Consider the following 21,415-nt stretch of genomic DNA (forward strand, 5'->3'; position numbering starts at 1 on the left):
GTTTTCCACCCACCATCAAAGATTGCGGACCTTGTGGGATCAGTTAAGGACAATGTTACTACGAAAGGCCGGAATTTACAAGATACCGTGCCAATGTGGTATGGCTGACATAGGTCAAACCACACGCACCGTGAAAGAACGCCGCACTGAACATCAACGTTACACCCGCTTTTTGCAGCCAAGCAAGTCAGCTATTGCTGAATATTGTATTTCTACTGAACATTCAATGGAGTATGAGAAAACAATGATTTTGTCACAGCAACGTCTTTCTGGGACTCCATTATTAAAGAATCCGTAGAAATACGACTGGCGGAAAATCTGTTAAACTGTGACAGCGGCTACCAGCTGGACAGTGCATGGAATCCCATCATCTCCACGATTTGCTCTAATCGAAGACGACAGACTGTGTCGACGGCCGTGGCAAATAGCAACGCAGATGGCAACTGAGTTCTGCTATTCCACCAGCGAGGGCGCTGCCGGCGGGCAGCGTGGTTCATCTATCAAGTTTTCGACGCATGCGCAGAATACTTACAGTACGCTATATATTGCGGAACGGAGGACGTTTTCGCCAGTCTGCGACGGCTCACCTGAAGATGACTGGCAGGTGCCTAGTTGAAATATCGTGCGAAGTATTGAATGACGACTGGCTGCAAGCCCGAAATTTGTTTGAACAGCATTCTTAATGTTGAAGTCATCTCAGATTCCTTTACGGATCATTGTGCTGTGGTAACAACTCTCAATCTTGAACGACAACCGGTCAAATTGTTTTGCCCTCCGTGGATGTTAAACTTCGCTCACCTAGCTGACCCCTCCCTCAATGACGTGACGCGAGTCGTGTGGGAGCGTATTCTACGGTCCACTGGTGGACACAACGAGGAAAACCGAAGCTCAGGCAAACTTCGATACTTTTCTGTGTTGCCATATCGTGAGACTTTCGCAGAACTTATGAATATTACTATTCCATCCTGCGTGACCTTGCCTTGATCACTCCCCTCTGTGAATTGCGGATGTTAGGAGCGCAAAAGCAAAATTGTTGGCCTTGAAGAGTATACAAACGGAAGGTGACGGAAGAACTGACTTCCTTATACATTTGCTTCGGCATCAGACCCGTCGCTCACGACAAATGATGGACGTATCGTAATGGAGCACGCTGATGTAGTGCGTATCTTACACCAGTACTACGTAGACATGTACGACATCGATGAGTCCAATGAAACCTTTTACGACCCACTTGTCAGCATCTTGGATACGACAATTACACCTGAACATAATGCAACGCTGCTAGCCAGCTGCCTTTTAGCCTAAGTTTACGAACTTGTTGTGGGATCGCCTTCTCAAAAGTCCCCGGGTCTAGATGGATTTCCAAAGGAATTTTGCGTGCGCATTTGGCCATTGTTGGGTGCTACCTTTACCACCGTTTTGAATTAAGTGTTACAGGGTAGAGTAGTGCGGCCCTCGTTCAAAGTGGGAAAAACTGTTTTAATCTTGAAACGCACTGGACCGGCTGCCCCTGGTAGCTTTCGCCCACTTTGATTATAAGACTGTGGCGAGGGCAATTAATAGTAGGATGTCGGCTCTGATGGAGACGACTGTTGCAAAACATCAACGCTGCCGTACCTGGTCGTATCATTCTTACCCCGGTAGTCGAGTGTCGTGACGTGGTTTCGGTTGCCCTTGCTTTTCTAGACTTCGCTAAGGCAACTGAACGCGTTAATCACGACTTTCTGCTTCGGACTCTGGGGGCAGTTGGTCTCACTGTTGACACACGGCGCGTGCTCTCAAATTTGTTTACTAGTATTTCGGCTTCGGTGGTTGTTAATGGCCAACTGACGCCCCCAATAAATATCCGTCGGGGAGTGCCCTACTTCAGATGTTAGCATCCCAGATTTTCAAAATGGTTCAAATGGCTCTAAGCACTATGGGATTTAACTTCTGAGGTCATCAGTCCCCTAGAACTTAAAACTACTTAAACCTAACTAACCTAAGGACATCACACACATCCATGCCCGAGGCAGGATTCGAACCTGCGACCGTAGTGGTCTCGCGGTTCCAGACTGTAGCGCCTAGAAACGCTCGGCCACTCCGGCCGGCTGGACGCTTTCCGGCGGAACTATACCCGTTCGTACATACGCTTATGACGTGATGGTTCTACTTCGCAGCCCAGCTGAGATACTTGGACTGAAGGCTGATATCGATGATTTTTGTCGGAAATCAGGTGCAAAACTTAATGAAGGTAAATGATATCTTTTTCCCTTGCGAGGTTTTGATGACGTGGTTGTTCCATGGGATACTGTGGTGCATCGGCATACGTCTCTCGGTATCATAATTGATCATTGTCTACTCAAAATGGCGGCACTCGACTGGAAGTCTGTTACGAAAAAAATTCAGGGAGCGATACTGGAACATGAAAGGCGTTCTCATATTCTGCTCCAGAAAGTCCGAATACTGGATACATATGTCTTATGCTAAGCGTATTACGTGGCCCAAGTTTATCTGCTTCCCTCGATGATGGCGAAGAGACTATAACAGTTGTCCGGGTGTTTCTTATGGAAAAGACATATATTTCGCTTACGGTATGAGGTGATTATGAAGCCTCGTTCCTTTGGGGGACTGGACCTGAGTGATATACGAAGTAAGACGCAGATGCTATATGTGCGTCGTGATATTTCGACGGTGACTCAACAAACTCTCACTTTCGCATCTCATTTATTTCTCTGTGCCCGTCCCCTACTGATGTTGGTCGCATAAATTATAAGTTAAAACACATTCGTGACTTCTTTCTTGCGGTGAGCTGTTTAGGAGCTGACACCTTATGGAGACCTGTCCAAAAGACTCGTTGGGATGCAGTCCCTTGCCCGATCCTCGTTGAAAGAAAATCGCCGCAAACAACCTGGACGACAGTTTGGTTCATTATTAGTCTATCGATTTTGCTGATGTTAATTACAACGAACGAGCGACTTTTCCGTATTGGGCTTAGTGACACGGATTTATGTAATCGTTGTACGTCTTCCGATACGATACGACATCGCTTTACTTGTGGAGGTCATATGGCAAATTGGTCTTGGATCAGGATACAATTGATCTTCCTTACTTGATCTTCTGAGACTGCATACACTACGGACATCATATTGCGCCCAGATTCTTCCTTCTTTCCACGGTCGAAACCCATGCCATTATGAGGTTGCTGGGACATTTCGTTCATTATGTTGTAGAAGGCGAGGGGGAAGATCACATGAAATTCATGCAGTACATGATCACGGCCTATTGGACATGCTTGCGAATGCTTCGATATCGAGACCTCTTCGCCACCATGTTGAATGTTGTTTTCCCTCGGCAAGGTGTTGGTTAATTTCATTTTTCTGATGACAAGTGTTTTTATTTGTTATGTATGTCCCCATCTGATTTGCTTCGGCTTGTCCTGTCCTGATTTCCCCGTCTCGTTTTGTTTTGTGTTTTGACTCAGCATCGCTCCAGCTCTATTATAAAATATTGATGAAGTACAGGTACACATGAGCGTACACAATCCTTACAATCACATTAGGATTTTTCTTAGTTTCCTGTTTCGAATGTAATCTTGTTCCGTTTTCCTTCTACTCTTGTTTCTATTAAAAATATAAAAATATATAAAACAAAATTAAAAAAATTAAAAATTACTAAGGAAAATAATTTTTAATACATATCATGTGATCTTGGTGGTGCTTTGTCGGCTACGTTCTCTGTTTTTATTATTTCCTTTCTCTTTTTATTTGTTATTCAGTTAACATAAATAATTTTTTTTCCCGTTTCCTGCTTATATTACGTGATGATTTGACTATGGTCTACTGAAGTGTCATGATAGTGCCAAGTTGTTCTGATAATACAATGAAGAAGAGAAGAACTGGTAAATTCAGCCGCTAGCAATAAGCGGGAAATCCGGTATAGACTCTCGATCCAGCACATATTTTTGTGTGTCTGTTGTAAATCATACAGCTGATGTATTATTGCTCTTATTCACAGTTTGCCAAGACATTTCATAATTTAATACGGCTGTAGATCCTCACCAGTGTCTGTTCCTTCAGGAATGCATGCAAACTACACAAACACTGCATTAACGGTATAAAATTATCTCACCATTTGGGTACAGGTAGTGTAAAATAAATTTTACTAAAACAGCCATGTACATGAAATTAAAACAAGAGAAATAAAAACTATAACTAACTTATGTGCTATAAAGATGGCCACTCACACTACGATTACAAAATACGAAATATTTTGCAAGAAAATAACAAAGGGTACTAACAACAGGCAAGTAAGCTGCGAGGGCTGTACGTAAGTCGTGCGTGGATAGCTTAGTTGGTAGAGTAGGTGCCCCCAAAGGGCAAAGATACCGATTCCAGTACAGATACGGTACACAGTACGAACTTCTTCATTCCCTACGTAGGCTACACTGTAATTTAAATTCTTTCTAGCTGAGGGAATAAAGCAAATTTGCTGTGCCTAATTGTAACACATACTTTACAGCATGTGCTTTCACTGAATCACTTGTTTTCAATTGTTGCATATTCCCAGTAGGCTGCACCATATACGTAGAAAAGATGTACTTTGCGGTGTCAGCAAGTCTTCGAAAAATGAAGGTAACTTTTGATTGCTATTTAGTAATTTTGGACTAGAATACGTTTACACTCTGTTGTTGTAATATGTTAATAAAGCCTACACTATCGAGTAAATGATAATTTCATCACATCAAAATAGTGATGTACTGTTTTCGATGTAGCACTGGGACTACTTCACATTCCGGTGACGTTTTCATAAATTTTAGGTGCTTAACATTGAATCTTCCGGATATTACACATATTTTAATATTTTCTGACATAATCAGTATTCAATTTCGAACGTGTTCTAAAATTTTTATGAATCACATCCATTTTTAGTTCTAGCATTTCAGACATATTTTGCCCAAGAAAAATTCACCGAACAACAACATAAACTGCCGGCCGGGGCGGCCGAGCTGTTCTAGGCGCTACAGTCTGGAACCGCGCCTCGCTACGGTCACAGGTTCGAATCCTGCCTCGGAAATGGATGTGTGTGATGTCCTTAGGTTAGTTAGGTTTAAGTAGTTCTAAGTTCTAGGGGACTGATGATCTCAGAAGTTAAATCCCATAGTGCTCAGAGCCATTTGAACCATTTTTTGAACAACACGAAATTTTCATTCCAAAATCTTAGCTCAGGACTAAGGAGGTTAACTTGGGCCATACGCGACTGCAGAGTGAAAATTCACCCTGGAGACAGATCTCTCCACGTCTACTGAGAAGCATGTAACACTAAGACTAACCAAAACGTCGTGTCCTAAGTACGAACTTCTGCTGCTGCTTTCTGCTCTACCGGTGCCAGCACCCCTGCAGTTGATGGCGCTCTAGCACTTGCCACTTGTGAGTTGGCTCCAGATTGGCGCGCGCCCTGGAGACTGGAGAGCGGCCGCCTCCAGGCTGGGGCGAGCTACGTCGTAAAGCTGCGGCCGGCCGTTAACATGTACCAGCGAGGTCGTCATCGCAGCCGCCGCGCCGCGCCGCTGTCGGACGTGATGGAGTCGTAATTAGTGTTTTAGTAGGGCGGGCATCGCCCTATCTGACCCCCGCGATGTCTCGAATGCAATTACTGGCGCCGTCTCTAGCGCGCCCATTAAAGGCCGCCGTTAATTTTACTTTTTCACTCTTTGTGTCCGAGCCCAGTAATTACCAGGACACCCTCTTTATGATGTGCGGCGCGTCCAAGAAGCAGGCACCGTTCCACGAAATGGGACAGCTGCGCACGTCGCGTCGGCTCCAGCCGCGTTATTTCGGCTGTACAAACGACTGGAGAAGGATGGAAAATATGACCTGCGTAGGTCATCCGAGAGAGGGGTGTGCTAGTGATGGCAAGGGTGAAGTTTGAAATTGTTTTGAATGCAACATGCTTGGCATACTTTTGTTTCTTATAAGGATATCTCAGGAGGAAGCTTCAGTATTCGGGAATAAGACAGGAACTATCATTTGAAGCATAAAACTTCCGATGGACGTATGCTCCACTCCGAACTTTTTACCTTAAGGAAGTTATTTAATGCACATTGCTATACATGTACACTGTCAGGTTGGCACATGTACACAAGTACAACAGTTAGTAAAAAATTATCGCATGCATTTTACGAAGTAACAATTGAGAAATACGTAACACACTCACCTCTAAGCAGGAACTATCATTTGAAACAGAAAACTTCGTATGGATATACACTCTACTCGAATGGTCACCGAGTAAAGAACTCATAACTGATTCAATACCATTGCTCTCTTTTCTCTATCTGAGTATCGGGACACCTGGCTGAAAATGACTTACAAGATAGTGGCACGGTAAAGCTGGAATTCAGTATGGTGTTGTCCCACCCTGAGCCTTGATGACAGCTTCCACTCTCGCAGGCATACATTCAGTCAGGTGCAGGAAGGTTTGTTGGGGTTTGGCAGCCCATTCTTGACGGAGTGCTGCACTGAGGAGAAGTATCGATGTCGGTAGGTGAGGTCTGGCACGAAGTCGGCATTCTAAAACATCCCAAAGGTGTTCTATAGGATTCATATAAGGACTCTGTGCAGGACAGTCCATTACACTGATGTTATTATCGTGTAACCACTCTGCCACAGGCCATGCATTATGAACAGGTGCTCTATCGTGTTGAAAGATGCAGTCGCCATCTCCGAATTGCTCATCAACAGTGGCAAGCAAAAAGGTGCTTAAAACATCATTGTAGGCCTGTGCTGTGATAGTACCACGCAAAACTACAAGGGGAGCAATCCCACTCCAAGAGAAACTCTATCACACCATAAAACCACCGCCTCCGAAATTTACTGTGATCACTACATACGCTGGCAGATAACTTTCACCGGGCATTCACCATACCAATACCCTTCCATCGGATCGCAAAATTGTGTAACGTGTTTCGTCACTCCACACAACGGTTTTTCACTGTTTAATCGTCCAATGTTTACGCTCCTTGCACCGAGCGAGGAGTCGCTTGGCATTTACCGACGTGATGTGTGACTTAAACGGAGCGGCACGACCATGAAATCCAGGTTTTCTCATCTTCCACGTAACTGTCATAGTACTTGCAATGGATCCTGATGCAGATTGGAATCCCTGTGTGATGCTCTGGATAGAGGTCTGCCTATTACACCCCTAGATTATGTCAATTAACGGGTAAAAGCACTATTTGGTCCCGGGATAGCCAAGCGCAGTCTGAATTTGTCAATCTGAAACAAGCTTTGTTGAACGCACCACTTTTATCACAACCAGATCTTACTAGAAATTTTTCCATTGCCACCGACAGTTCTAACACAGCTTTAGGCGTACACATTTTTCAGGAAATTGAAGAAGATGGTTCTACAGTAATTAAAAACATCGCCTTTGCGAGTCGCATTCTGTCACCTGCTGAACGCAAATATTCTGTTACAGAACTTGAAACATCATGTGTTGTATGGGCATTTACGAGATTTCGGCATTTTCTTTATGGAAGACATACGAGCGTTTACACAGATCATAGAGCTATCCAGTTTTTACTTTCAGCCAAATTTACACATGACAGGTTAAGCAGATGGAAACTTTATTTACAGGAATTTAATTTTACAATTGTTCACATTCCCGGTACACAAAATATTGTAGCAGACGCACTATCCCGTTCTCTCAGCAACAATCAGCAAGACATCGCAACCATCTTCTGCCAAGCAAATTTTAGCGTCATGTATATTCAACAAGTCGCATTTGACAATTTCATTTCATCGTCATTACGAGATGTAGCACGAGAGCAGAGTAAAGACAACGTATGGAAAGAAATTAAAAACCTTTGGCAAGATAGGAATAATGTTACCATCAGAAACCATTACACTGTACGCAATAACATTCTGTTTCGCCGCTCTCACCCTGACAGCAACAACTGGTTACTATGCATTCGTGACGAACTGGTTAACAAATTAATTTGTTACACTCATTTAAGTTACGCACATTACGGAGCCAGAAAATGTTTTCTTATACTGAGACAGAACTGTTATTTTGCCAACACGGAGAAACGTATTCGACGAGTTTTAGCGTCATGTAAAATCTGCCAGAAAGCTAAGTCAGACACGACTTCACATATTCCTCCGTTACATCCCATTGTACCTGTTAAATTGAGACACATGGCCGCTGTAGACATTTTTGGTCCGATTCCCAGAACTAATAGTGGTTTTTGTTACATCTTTGTCTCTGTTGAACTCACTTCGAAATTTGTTACTTTCACTCCGTTACGCAAAGCTACTGCTAAATCTGTTTCGAAAGCATTTGTAAAACATTTTCTATTTCATGTAGGGCATGTATTGAAAGTAATTTCCGACAATGGACCACAGTTTCGATCTGCGTTATGGACACGAATGTTACGAGCTAGAAACATTTCTCCGATCTATATATCCAGGTACCACGCTTCTTCGAACCCTTGTGAACGACTAATGAAAGAAATTGGTAAACTATGTAGAATATACTGCCATAAAAAACATATTGACTGGGACATACACATACTCTCATTCCAGGATGAATCTACTATGCTATCTCCGACTGCTGTATTGAAAAATGTTGAACCACCTAACAAAATTAAAGAATTGGTATCCTTTCCTACATCTCGTCGACTACGCCACCATGAAATAATTGACATTGCACTCAACAACATCAAACGTGCCGCAGAGCGCCGGAGAAAACAGCAAAAACAGGTTTGTACGCGCCGTGACTTTCACATTGGACAGAAGATATTAGTACGTACACACTATTTATCCAACAGAGGAAAGAGTAGATGCAGTAAATTTGAGCTCCTATACGCAGGTCCATATCGAATTCGCAGCATTCCTTACCCCAATGTAGTACACGTTGAAACTTTGAGAACCAGAAAAAGCAAGGGCAATTCCCATGTCTCCAATATTAAACCCTTTATTGAATGAACAGACTTTATGATTTATCACACTGCAATGCCATTTCCTGATTTTTATATGACCACTTATGCAATTATATTTATATGAACACTTACTGATGTTTATCATATTTTTTCTTGGCAAGTGCCCTGCTAGGTAAGGTTAGCAGGTCGCTTTTCTTGTCGTTACACATCAGACAGTGCACATTTTACCACATAAACTTACATATTTTATGACCAATTTTGCAACTGTATCTATGTGACTACTTACTGATGATTATCATATTTTTTTCTTAGCAAGTGCCTGGCAAGGTATGGTTAGCAGCTCGCTTTTCTTGTCGTTATATATCATTCCGTGCACATTTTCAATTTTATGTGTATATATGATTGTTTTCCTATCGGAAGTAGAATTTTTGTCTGTATGCACTACATAATCTTTAAGATATAACAAACAGCAGTTGACTTTGACATTTTCCCTTATGATATCTCAACATCGTGACTATTTTACATTTTTTTTTGCTACTACATTATGATACTCGGTGTACATTTTTTTTTTGCACTTGAAAACTGTCTATGTTTTTGACATAATACGTTTTCTGTCATGCTATGCTGTATGCTAATTATATCACTAGAAACAAATTTTTATTTAATGAGTATATGATTTAAATGCAAGATATTAATCCTTATTCATCATTTTCAGAAATCAATAACGTGTAAAAGAAATAACTTAAACAAACCACAGTGGATTACTATGAAATGGGAATTTCACCTTTGGAATGAACGAAAGAAAATGCAATACCTTGTCATGAAGAGTAAATGGATCAGAATTAACAAGCATTCACAAGAATATACTATACACATCGTATGATAGCAGTCTTAACTAATTATTTTTCTTTCAGAATACGAGGCGATTGATGCAAGCTGTCAGGCAGAACTACACATCTTAATTTTAGTGATGAAATATGCTAGAAATAAGAAACTCTATACTATGAATAGTTGTATGAAGTAAATGGTAATATGAATAATGATTAATGAAGTGTCTTTTTTGCAGATGATAATGAATGATGGTGAATAGTTATATGAAGAATATGCTAAAATGAATAATGAAGTTTTTCTTTTCAGGTGGTGATAGTAATGAAGTTATGGTAATATGAATAATGAAATTTTTCCTTGCAGATGAGAATAATGATGAAGTTTATATATTTACTATTAGTTAAGAGATGCTATGTAGTTATTGAAGTATTTGTTACAGTTCGTTTTGACAGTATGTCTTATGTCGCATGGTATAATGACTGAATGTTTTGGAAAGGACAGCTAGAGTACACACATATTGAGTACACATTTCATTACCTGTTAATTCAAAGTTCACTACTTTTCAGCATAATATGCGTTTCTTCTTTCAGCTCAATAATCCATTTTGTATTTTTTCCAGGAGAAGCTATTCATGAAATTAATGTGCTATAAGCAGTTAGTCATTAAACCTGTTCTAGTACTTGGATTTTTTTTACCCATTTGTGTATGTCATTCATGAATGTGATCACATATACTCTACTTGTTTCATAACCTTGCTACAACTGACTCATGACGAATGACGTTATTAATCCTTATTTCCAGCAATAAGTCAAAAGCAAATATTTTCATGCCCCAGCAATTAATTATCGATCTCAACGCAATGCATTGCTAACTAACAAAAAAAAATTACCAGTCCCAGCTATTACCAGTATACAACCAAATAATGCTACTAGTTTAAGATGTATTCCTAGTTCTAAATATAGCGCACATTTCTCAGATGTATTGGATCCATTATATCTATGTATTATTGGACCACAGACCTTGAGTCATAGTTACAGTGTGTTACATTTTAAATATGTCCTATGTCACTTGAATGATGATTTCTGAGTAATACTGAATGATGTTTTATAATAATGCATAAATGCTATGCCAATAATTTCTGTAAATAATATTTTTGTTATAATCTATAAATGCTATGCCAATAATTAACTCTCATTTTGAATGATGACTTCTGAATAATACTGAATAATGTTTTATAAAACTATATGAATACTTTGTAACTGGCCAATGAGTGCCAATAATTACCGCAATCAGATGAGTTATGAATAGTGTTTTGTAATATTCAATACTTGCTACATGTTTAGTAACTGGCCAATGAATGCCAATGATTACTATAATTAGATGAGTTATGTAAGTGCTATGCCATTAATTAACTCTTGCTTTGAATGATCACTTCTGAATAATGCTTAAAAATGGTTTGTAACTGGCCAATGAGTGCCAATATTTACAGTAATCAGATGACTTATGAATAATGTTGTGTAATACTCCGTACATAGTACAGCAATGTTTAGTAACTAGGCAATGAGTACCAACAATTACTGAAATCGGTTGATAGACTAGTGTAATTCTCAATGATGACTAGCATAAGACTTAATGTCCTTCACCTTCCGACCTAATTACCAGAAATTACTGCAATATCCGTTTTTCCTGTCCATCCTCATGATCATGGAGCACTATATTTGGTTTTCGCACTAATTCTACGTTGGTGAAAGAGTATGGATTCTACAAGAATGTGGTGTTGACACATCATGCTGTCCACCACCTTGAACGATGGAGATGTTATTATGGTCCCACTGTTTGGTGTACCTAATGTACTACCAAAATGATAACATTGAATATTAATAAAACATTTCAGTGTCTTGGCCACACTGATTAATACTTTAGGGAAGAGAACTTCAGATTGTCTCACTTGGTGTTGTGCTTCTGTAGAAAGATATGGGCTTTCAGTGCAGCTACGTGCAACCTACTGTGCTACAACCATGATGCAATCTTTCCCTTTCCTTTCCTCATTCTTGTAAAATGGTAAAAATATATACAGTACGTGCATACTTTATGTCATTTGTTAATATGTTTTGTACTCATTGCGTATACATTTTGTCATTTCTTCATATGTTCTGTACTCAGTGCAAGTGCACTCTATTTCATTTCATGTTCTGCACTTATATACAGGGTTATTACAAATGATTGAAGCGATTTCATAAATTCACTGTAGCTCCATTCATTGACATATGGTCACGACACACTACAGATGCGTAGAAAAACTCATAAAGTTTTGTTCGGCTGAAGCCGCACTTCAGGTTTCTGCCGCCAGAGCGCTCGAGAGCGCAGTGAGACAAAATGGCGACAGGAGCCGAGAAAGCGTATGTCGTGCTTGAAATGCACTCACATCAGTCAGTCATAACAGTGCAACGACACTTCAGGACGAAGTTTAACAAAGATCCACCAACTGCTAACTCCATTCGGCGATGGTATGCGCAGTTTAAAGCTTCTGGATGCCTCTGTGAGGGGAAATCGAAGGGTCGGCCTGCAGTGAGCGAAGAAACGGTTGAACACGTGCGGGCAAGTTTCATGCGTAGCCCGCGGAAGTCGACGAATAAAGCAAGCAGGGAGCTAAACGTACCACAGCCGACGGTTTGGAAAATCTTACGGAAAAGGCTAAAGCAGAAGCATTTCTTAAACAGGAGATTGGAAAACCAATGGATCGTTCGTGGTGGAGATCATGATCAACAATTCATGTCATGGCCTCCACGCTCTCCCGACTTAACCCCATGCAATTTTTTCCTGTGGGGTTATGTGAAAGATTCAGTGTTTAAACCTCCTCTACCAAGAAACGTGCCAGAACTGCGAGCTCGTATCAACGATGCTTTCGAACTCAGTGATGGGGACATGCTGCGCTGAGTGTGGGAGGAACTTGATTATCGGCCTGATGTCTGCCGAATCACTAAAGGGGCACTTATCGAACATTTGTGAATGCCTAAAAAAACTTTTTGAGTTTTTGTATGTGTGTGTAAAGCATTGTGAAAATATCTCAAATAATAAAGTTATTGTAGAGCTGTGAAATCGCTTCAATCATTTGTAATAACCCTGTATATGTATATACTCTGTGACTGTAAACTTAGTTAATTAAGTAGATTATAGAAAAATTTGTTGCTCATGGCAAGTCCAATTGACTCACCATTGCTGCCAAATTTTTGCCCCCCCCCCCCCCCAGTGGAGGGTTATGTAAGAGGTCCGAGCAGGTGTAATTTCGATGTATTGCTCATGCACTGCCTGCGATATGCAAGGTATAAGAGAATCTCTGACCAGAGAGCAGTGTTGACTGCAGTAGGAACTGTGTAGCTGTAGCAGTAAGTTGTTGCTTGTGAGCTGTCTGCTCTGGTCTGGTGTGGTGTATCGTGTTGGCTGGGCCGGTCGCGGTGCAGCGATGCCGGAGCCTGAGCATTATTGTATAAGGTAAAAAGCAGCCTCGCGCATATGTAGTAATGTTATCTCAAGTCCCATGTAAATGTTTTAAAAATATCTCCTAATAATAATCTTTGTCATAAAAAGTAACTTTTAACAACCATTCATTTCAATTTAAAGAATTTACTAATTTCTCCAGTCCATGATCATACACATTATTGCAAAAGAAAAATCAGTTGTTTCCTTTCATAAATGACAAATCTATCGGCCAGCATTGCACAGGGCTGTGCCAAAAAAATTATTGTAAGAGCAGATATATATGCGTTATCCGGCGACTTCATTGAGGTAGGAATTTTCCTTTTTTTATTCAGAATGATCTTTCAGGGCCATGACGCAGCACTGCTGACGTCCAAAATTTACCAGGTTAAATTCACAGTCAATTATTGAAAAGTTATAAGTGAGCGACAATTTAATTGAGAGGTTAGTTACATTGTATTATCACCAGGTGATTGAATTTATTTTTTGTTGGGACGTTACACTGAATGTGAAAGTCATAATTATATTTTTTACTGTTGAGAGGTTTAGCAATTTTTCTGTTTTGAGGTTACACTAAATGCGAATAAAATTTTGTGGGGAGGTTACAGTATGTACAAACACGTTACCAGTGCATCTCTCCGATTCACTCCCAAACCCTCGACATGGCGTCTACTAACATCTTCGTGTTTCCTCTTATCAAGAATCCTTGCCGCGCGTGGTAGCTGAGCGGTCTCAGGCGCCTTGTCACGGTCCGCGCGGCTCCCACAACGGAGGTTCGAGTCCTCCTTCGGGAATGGGTGCGTGTGTTGTCCTTAGCGTAGGTTCGTTTAAGTTATATTAAGCAGTGTGTAAGCTTAGGGACCGTGACCTCCACATTTTGATCCCATAAGATCTTACCACAAATTTCCAATTTCCAAGAATCGTTTGAGTGACAGGTGTTACCAGAAACAATAAAGATGTGGATTTAGAGCTGGAATCTATGCTGAAGAGCAAAAATACTAACTTCTGGAACCAAGGACTTCGCAAAGTCATCCATTGTTGGGAAAAATGTGAAGCATTTGCGACATTACATACCGGGTATTGTGTTGAGTAATTTTCAGAGTCAGTATTCCACAAAAGCAAACCAACTGCAACTTAAAGTTCTGCACTGTAGCACATCCAGACCTCATGAAATTAGAGTCCCCTCAAAACTTAGTCTTGTAATGACCGTTCACCGTCCGGAACCGTACTAAAATAAAGAAAAGTTGTTAGTATTCGGTGACATTCAGATCATTTAAAATACATGTGTATCATATTTTGTTCCTACTCTTACATAAATAAGCCAGTATTCTTGCGTAAGTGATCTCACATTAAATGACAGCAGTTAGTTGTTAAATATTGTTTTAACAATTATTTATGTCCGCTTGACGGAAATATTTTATTACATTCGTAGTTGTGTCAGCTAACACATATGATTCACTACTGCTTAAATTATACTGGATTTCTAATGTCAGCTACAATCATATTTAAATAAAGCTGATGGCAAAAATAGAAGAATATCCGTTAAACAACTAAACAAGTATGAAAAGATATGGGATATTCATTCTCATTCAGTTGCTGTGTTGTTGTAAAGGATACGACTTTCTAGTAGACATTTGCATAATGAAAAAGATGTAAAAACTTAATAAATCGACAAATAAGATAGTTAGAGATGTGTAGATTTCAGGGATGAGAGCTATAGTGGAATGCTATCATCTGAAATATCGTTTGTTGAAATCGCTTGTATCGTTTAAATGTTGTTCATTCTATTGTTCATTGCAGAACTGTGAAGTCGCTTTAAAATATTACCTTCTGTAATTTTTTAAATATTGAAAATATTATTGTGGCACTGGATGCGCTTCATTTTTCTGAGATCACCGATGTATTCAGATTTTATTTATTAGGTAACTGTGATTTATATTGAATTCATAAGAGCTGTGAAAAGCCATCTTTCACATTGTTCAAATGGTTCAAATGGCTCTGAGCACTATGGGACTCAACTGCTGAGGTTATTAGTCCCCGAGAACTTAGAACTAGTTAAACCTAACTAACCTAAGGACATCACAAACATCCATGCCCGAGGCAGGATTCGAACCTGCGACCGTAGCGGTCATGCGGTTCCGGACTGCAGCGCCTTTAACCGCACGGCCACTTCGGCCGGCTTTCACATTGTCTTTCACTCCGCCATTGCTAGTGATTCTCCGTACCTCCCAATAGAGAGACTATTGTCCTTACGCTACGGCTTTTACCCACATCCTGCAATGCGGTTTCCGCCTTTGGCCGTCCAGCAACAGGCGCTGCGGCTGTTCCGGCGCCCCACGCTCTCGATTGTGGGTCTGCCGGCTGGTCTTTAGCGACACAAGCAGAATCACCTCCTACCAATTGTAGGCGGCTGAACAGCTCGCCTGTATATGTGTGTCACGCTACACACTGAAGGGTACAGAATTATTCACACCACCACCATGTTTCGTCGTCGCCCTTGATTATTTCGATGTGACAGACACAAGCGTTAATCAGTTTCCTGGGGTTCTGTTTTTGGCTAGGAATTTAAGCTTTCTGGTTTACGGACTCGAAAAGAGCCCCTGCTAACATTTTCAATAAGAATCAGGAGCACTGAAGACCATTCTTCTGCCAACGGTCGAAGAAGTCGGGAGAGCGGACAGATTTTTTAGGCAACCTCTTACCCCTGGGGTGGCGAACTGCCCCAATGAGGTTGAAGAATCAGTAATGACAAACGGCATGAGCATGGAGAAGGAAACCGAAACAACTGCACTAAAAACACGTAATATGTATCCACAGGATATGTGGCCTGCAATTGAAAAGATTTCTTGATGATCTCTCCATTGCTATAGATTCCGAATCCGTCTCCCATTCAGATCTTTGGGAGGGGACTGCCAGCGGGGTGAAATCCATGAGAAAAAGTCTGAATAACCTACGAAAGGATAATATACTGAGAGTTGCAGCGTAGAATTTCAGAATTTTGAACGTGGAAATTAGAACATCCAAAGGCTAAGGCTACCTGTAGACCTAGTGGGAACAGTGTAGTGAAATAGAAAAAAGGATTTCTAGTCAAATGAGTATCAGGTAAGGTGAAGAGCCAACACAAAACGATGTAACAAGAGTAGGAATCGTTATGAACGGGAAACTAGGACACTACTGAATAACTGCAAACAGTTCAGTGATAGGGTAGTTCTCATCAGAATCGACAGCAAACTGACACCAACAGCAAAAGTTCTGGTATCAAGCCGACGTAACAGGCAGAAGATGTAGAGATAGAGAGAATGTATGAGGATACCGAAAGGGTAGTTCAACATGTAAAGGCAGATAATCATGAAGGATCAGAATGCGGTTGGAGAGGGAGTATTAGAAGAAATAGATATGGGTTGTAGGAATGACATAGGTGAAAGAGTAAGAGACTTTGGCAGTACATGTCAGCTAATAATAGCGAATAAACTGTTCAAAACTCGCTAGAGGAAAAGACCTGGAGATGCGGGAAGATTCTGCCTGGATTGCACCATGGTCAGACAGAGATTCCGAAATAAGATGTTTGATTGCAAGACGTAACCAGGAGCAGATAGGGACCCTGTTCACCATTTAGTAATGATGAAGAAAAAGGACAACTACAGAAGCTGAAAACTGCTACAAGGAAATTAACTGCAGGCTAACAAAAGTGGAAATACGTCATCACTCTGAATTTCTTTATTTCAGAATATAAATCATCCTGGAATATACTGTAACCTGTATCACACTGAACTTATCATAAGGGTCACGTTTTATCAAGTCATTTGATTTCTTTCATTCCCATGCCACTGACCATTTCCATGCAGACACTTAGTTCGCTATCAGAAACAGCTATTCGTAAACATAGACGAAAATTCATCTGACAGCTTCTTATTGGCAACGAATAAGAAACAAATTGACTGCTTCATTCGATGGCTCCCATCATTGCCGAAGCAAGTCATACCAAAATCCAACGATTATCAGCACCTTGACTGTTTTGAAACGGAATAAAGTATGAAATTCAGAACGAAAATCTAAGTACACATCATCATAGACGGTCAAAATCCGGCGGACCCAGCCAGCATAACAGGATAACTAAAGGGCACCTATAGGCCAGTTACAATCAGCTCTATATAGTAGACTAAAACTAAGTTTAGAGTTCAAACAGAAACAGACCAATTTTCTTCCTTTTTTTTTGCCAGGTAAGTGAAACGCATTAAAGTCTTAAACTGCGGCACAACAGAAAAGTCATGTAAATATTACACTACTGGTCATTAAAATTGCTACACCACGAAGATGACGTGCTACAGATGCGAAATTTAACCGACAGGAAGAAGATGCTGTGATATGCAGATGATTAGCATTTCATAGCACTCACACAAAGTTGGCGCCGGTTGCGACACCTACAACGTGCTGACGTGGGCAAAGTTTCCAACCGATTTCTTACACATAAACTGAAGTTGACCGGCGTTGCCTGGTGAAGCGTTGTTGTGATGCCTTGTGTAAGGAGGAGAAATGCGTACCATCTCGTTTCCTACTTTGATAAAGGTCGGATTGTAGCCTATCGCGATTGCGGTTTATCGTATCGCGACATTGCTGCTCACATTGGACGAGATCCAATGACTGTTAGCAGAATATGGAATCGGTGGATTCAGGGGGGTAATACGGAACGCCGTGCTAGATCCCAACGACCTCGTATCACTAGCAGTCGAGATGACAGGTATCTTATCCACATGGCCACGTCTTGATCCCTGAGTCAATAGGTGGGGATGTTTGCAAGTCAACAACCATCTGCACGAACAGTTCGACGACTTTTGCAGCAGCATGGACTATCAGCTCGGAGACCATGGTTGCGGTTACCCTTGACGCTGCATCACAGACAGGAGGGTCTGCGATGGGGTACTCGACGACGAACCTGGGTGCACGAATGGCAAAACGTCATTTTTTCGGATGAATCCAGGTTCTGTTTACAGCATCATGATGGTCGCATCCGTGTTTGGTGACATCGCGGTGAACGCTCAATGGAAGCGTGTATTCGTCATCGCCATGCTGGCGTATCACCCGGTGTTATGGTATGGGGTTCCATTGGTTACTCGTTTCGGTCACCTCTTGTTCGTTTTGACGGTACTTTGAACAGTGGACGTTACATTTCAGATGTGTTACGACCCTTGGCTCTACCCTTCATTCAATCCCTTCTAGACCATACATTTCAGCAGGATGATGCACGACCGCATGTTGCAGGTCCTGTACAGGCCTTTCTGGATACAGAAAATGTTAGACTGCTGCCCTGGCCAGCACATTCTCCAGATCTCCCACCAATTGAAAACGTCTGGTCAATGGTGGCCAGCAAATGGCTCGTCACAATACGCCAATCACTACTCTTGATGGACTGCGGTATCGTGTTGATGCTGCATCGGCATCTGTACCTGTACACCCATCCAAGCTCTGTTTGACTCAGTGCCCAGGCGTATGGAGGCTGTTATTACGGCCAGAGTTGTTGTTCTGGGTATTTATTTCTCAGGATCTAAGCACCCAAATTGCGTGAAAATGTAATAACATGTCAGTTCTAGAATAATGTATTTTTCCAATGAATACCCGTTTATCATCTGCATTTCTTTTTGGTGTAGCAATTTTACTGGCCAGTGGTGTAAAATATTTGAATTTACTGAGCTTGGCCTAACATAAACAGCCACATATAATTTAAACCGTGAAATTTTTAAAACTTAATGTCTTTAAGAGAATTCCAATACCACTTCAGGAGGATTCTAGTTCCAACGGCACTGGTAATAATGGATGTATTACAAATAATTAAAAATGAGCTAACGTATGCATAAATACTTGTTTCAAATGGCTCTGAGCACTACGGGACTTAACATGTGAGGTCATCAGTCCCCTAGAACTTAGAACTACTTAAACCTAACAAACCCAAGGACATCACACACATTCATGCCCGAGGCAGGATGCGAACCTGCGGCCGTAGCGGTCGCGCTGTTCCAGACTAACGCGCCTAGAACCGTTCGGCCACTTCCTTGAAAATTTTAAAACTATAAGGAATTCAGAACAGCAACAGCCATCTGTTCAGTAAAAATTGAGCTAAATTCGTTAACCACAATTCAGTGATAGAGGCCACACAACAATCTTTTAGCGACATCCTGCCGTATTTGGGTTAATGTACGTAATGCAGCGGGTATTAACCACCAATGAAACGCGCCTTAATGAATCAGCATCTGATTCAGACTGCACAACGGCTGTACAACTTAAGAAACATGAAAACTTTTTTAGGATAAGAAGTCCTTCTAGTCAATTTGCCCATCTGGGGTAGTTACATAATTCTTAAAACTAGCGATAACCAAAGTTAGAAACAGTTTTGCTTCTCAAGATTTTATAGGACACTATATTTTGATTATTTTTATGAAGCCGCGCGGGATTAGCCGAGCAGTCTTAGGCGCTGCAGTCATAGACTGCGCGGCTGGTCCCGGCGAAGTTTCTAATCCTCCCTCGGGCATGGGTGTGTGTCTTTGTCCTTAGAATAATTTAGGTTAGGTAGTGTGTAAGCTTAGGGACTGATGACCGTAGCAGTTAAGTCCCATAAGATTTCACACACATTTTTTTATATTTATGAAACAAAATGAAATCTGAAAATAAAAACTAAGCAAGTCCACTCAATTCCTTTGTCTCAATTCATACTCAAGTGTTGGCTACAAAATACAAATCACGCAAGGCCTACTATATTTATACCATGCATTGCATTTACCCAAACTGACAACTTCCACTAGAGCACAAATACGAGTGGAATCAATTACACTTAAATATCCTTTATTGTATTTCAATTCCCCATCTGGGCGGGCTGGCAGCAGCATAGGCGCTGCTCTTCAGCCGAAAGACATAGAACAAAACAATAGAAGACATTTAAAAACAGCAAAGGAGAGAATAAGGTGAACATAGATATAAAAAAGGGGAACATCATGGAAGGCAATAGACAAAAAACGGGGTGACTGTAAAATGGAGAGAAAAAACTGTTTAAAAGTAGCACACATAAAAAGCCACACACTGCGACGGTTAAAAGAACACAAGGCACAGTAAGACTGGAGCATAAAGGTAGCGACGGACGGCATAGCACATAACGTAACACTGGCGGCGAACCTCAAGGCAGGACACAATTAAAACACACCTCTTGACGCACACGAGAAACAGCACTAAACAACACTGATGTGGCACACTGATGAAGAGCAACACAGAGGATCTGCCAGGCGCTAGGAGATGAGGGAGACCTGGAGAAGGGAGGGAGGGGAAGAGATGGGGGAGGTGAGCGGGGGGCACTTAAATATGTAGCACTCTCAGTAATACAGTTAAACAATATACAGTCAATCTAGAGAGTGAATCACAAGTGGACACGCCACGCAAGTACTGTAGCGTCAAGGTAGAGAATCAACAGTGCTACTCATCAAAACAATTATAGTCTTGACAAAATGGGCAGCTTGATTAGTATAGGCTATGCTTGTCTTTATTTTCAGCCTTTATTTAAACAATTAGAGTTGGAGTCTAACTGACCTAGAACACAGTACAGCCACCAGAGGGCGCAATCGCAACTCTTTTGACGTAATCTTAGATGGCGCTCTGGAGGGGGATAAATGATGAGGAAAGGACTCAGTCTGTTCGGGGCTGCTGGCGAGAGGAAAGAGTGTACTTTATTTATTTTTGGCATGATTTATTTAGGGACAGAGTTGACATAGTTTATTTGTTACACTGATACAAAACACTCGTCCTGACGTGCTTGGGGTCACAATACAGAGTCTGCAGATCTGCAAACTACTAGTAAATAATGAAGTACACTGATGTGCAGACAGCCCGCATCTCGTGGTCGTGCGGTAGCGTTCTCGCTTCCCACGCCCGGGTTCCCGGGTTCGATTCCCGGCGGGGTCAGGGATTTTCTCTGCCTCGTGATGGCTGGGTGTTGTGTGCTGTCCTTAGGTTAGTTAGGTTTAAGTAGTTCTAAGATCTAGGGGACTTATGACCACAGCAGTTGAGTCCCATAGTGCTCAGAACCCATTGATGTGCAGACACGAAAACAACTCGTAAATTACAGAAATAATGCAGCACACAGCATACAGACCTGTAAACTACTGTTTAATCACCGAAATAATGCAGTAAACTGAGGTGCATTCACGGAAACAA

This window comes from Schistocerca nitens, chromosome 8 (assembly GCF_023898315.1).
Source record: "Schistocerca nitens isolate TAMUIC-IGC-003100 chromosome 8, iqSchNite1.1, whole genome shotgun sequence".
Taxonomy (NCBI): domain Eukaryota; kingdom Metazoa; phylum Arthropoda; class Insecta; order Orthoptera; family Acrididae; genus Schistocerca; species Schistocerca nitens.